Source organism: Crocuta crocuta, unplaced genomic scaffold (genome assembly GCF_008692635.1).
Source record: "Crocuta crocuta isolate KB4526 unplaced genomic scaffold, BGI_CrCroc_1.0 scaffold912, whole genome shotgun sequence".
Taxonomy (NCBI): Eukaryota; Metazoa; Chordata; class Mammalia; order Carnivora; family Hyaenidae; genus Crocuta; species Crocuta crocuta.
The window spans coordinates 518,579-520,321 of NW_027531033.1; the positions used below are offsets into that span (position 1 = coordinate 518,579).

At 37.0% G+C, this 1,743-nt stretch overlaps 1 protein-coding gene across 1 annotated transcript in view; it reads right to left on the bottom strand.

Moving 5' to 3' along the window:
* The window catches only part of LOC144237342 (protein diaphanous homolog 2-like), a 522,961-nt gene that overhangs the window by 472,756 nt on the left and 48,462 nt on the right, over positions 1 to 1,743 (bottom strand). The window lies entirely within an intron of this gene.

The following is a 1,743-nucleotide window of genomic DNA, read 5'->3' on the forward strand; positions in this document are numbered from 1 at the left end:
TACTAACCCCCCTATATGCTCCCATGCTTTTTATAGGCAGATGTATAAAAGGATGTTGGGGAATATCCACCTGTTACTATATTTATGTAGATCTTATTACTTATCAATAGCTTTTTTATGTGATCGGGGTAATATTATACAAACCATCCTATAGTTTCTTCAGCACTCACAGTGTAAGTATAAGACATACTTCCAAATCAGAATTTTCCAATATAGCTCAAAACTCATAACAGTCACTTGAACACTATAGTTAGTGATAGAAGCAGCCTATAATTCTAGATGGATAAACAGAAATTAAGTGCTAGAGAGTTCACTATCTTAATCTCTTAGGACTACAATGTTTAATGAAGACTTCACCATAGAGGTGATACAAATGGATAGAAAAATGAGAGAGGGAGAGAGGAAGGGAGAGAGAGAGGGAGGGAGGGAGAGAGGGAAGGAGGGAGGCAGAGAGAGAGGGAGGGAGGGAGAGGGGGGAGAGAGAGAGAGAGCGCGCGAGCACGAACACAAACTGGGGCTAAAAGGGTGTGAAAGAATGGTGTGAGCAAAGATTTATACTTAGGAATACACAAGGTATATACAAAGGGGCAATATTTGGACCACAGTACCCGAAGAGTCCATGTAAAGGCCATGAAATCAGAAGCTAACCATATCAAATTCTCTGTCTCCATGAATGCACAAATCTCTTGGTATATGGTTGTGTGGGAATCTAAATTTCTATGATTTTCTGCTTTTTTTTTTTTTATGCCTCTACTACTCTGTCTAAATTCCTCCCCACTTTATTTTTCCTTTTATTGGTAAATGATAATTATTTACACATACACATGTTTCTATCATTTTATATGTTTTGGGGGTAGTTTTTCAATCTCTCTGATGGTTAAAAAGGCCCTAGAACTACTGTGACCAGGTGCTAGTCATGCTGTACCTGACCTTTCTGGCCATGCTTTATAGGGACCTAGGTCACCAGGGATCACTTGGTCCCAGATAAAAAAAGTGACTTAAACCTTAGGCTCACATGGATTTTTAGTTTCATTTCCATTCTAATACTACTTGTCTTCATTCATATTTTTACCATTTTAGGGCTTGTATTTCAGTCTTTGGTCTACAAATCGAGAGAACATGGATTCAATCTTTTTTTAATATTCAATTTTTTCAATACTGTCTCTAGCTGAATTGATGTGACCAAAAGTGTAATTTCATAATAGTAACAATAACAATGATTAACATTTGTTAAGTGCGTTGTGTCTGACATTTTTCTGCATATGTGTTATAAATATATATTAACTGATTTGAGTCTCAAAAGGGTCCTAGGAACAGTTATTAGCATTAGATTCGGAAAGTGAGGCACAGAAATGCTAAGTGATTTCTGTGAAGTCAAATTCTATGTTAAAGACCTGGAGATTTGAACTCAGGCATTTAGGCACATAACCCCAGACTCTCAACTATTACACCACAATGCCTCTTGAAATCACATTGGTAGCAGTATGTATGAGTGGTTGAAAGAGAGTTTAGTAGCAGAGAGCATTAGCACTCTCTCTTCAAAATGGCCTAAGAAATAGGTAATGAGCTACAATGTTGACAGTAGAAAGGAGAAAGAAGCAATGAATATGAGAGATGGAATTAAGGAAAAATCAGTAGGATTTAGCATTACTTATGAGAGAAGATAGTCAAAGACGACTCCAAGGTTTTAAGTCTGTTGTGAGGCAGAACAAAGTTGGAATTAATAAAGGTTGAAGGAAATGC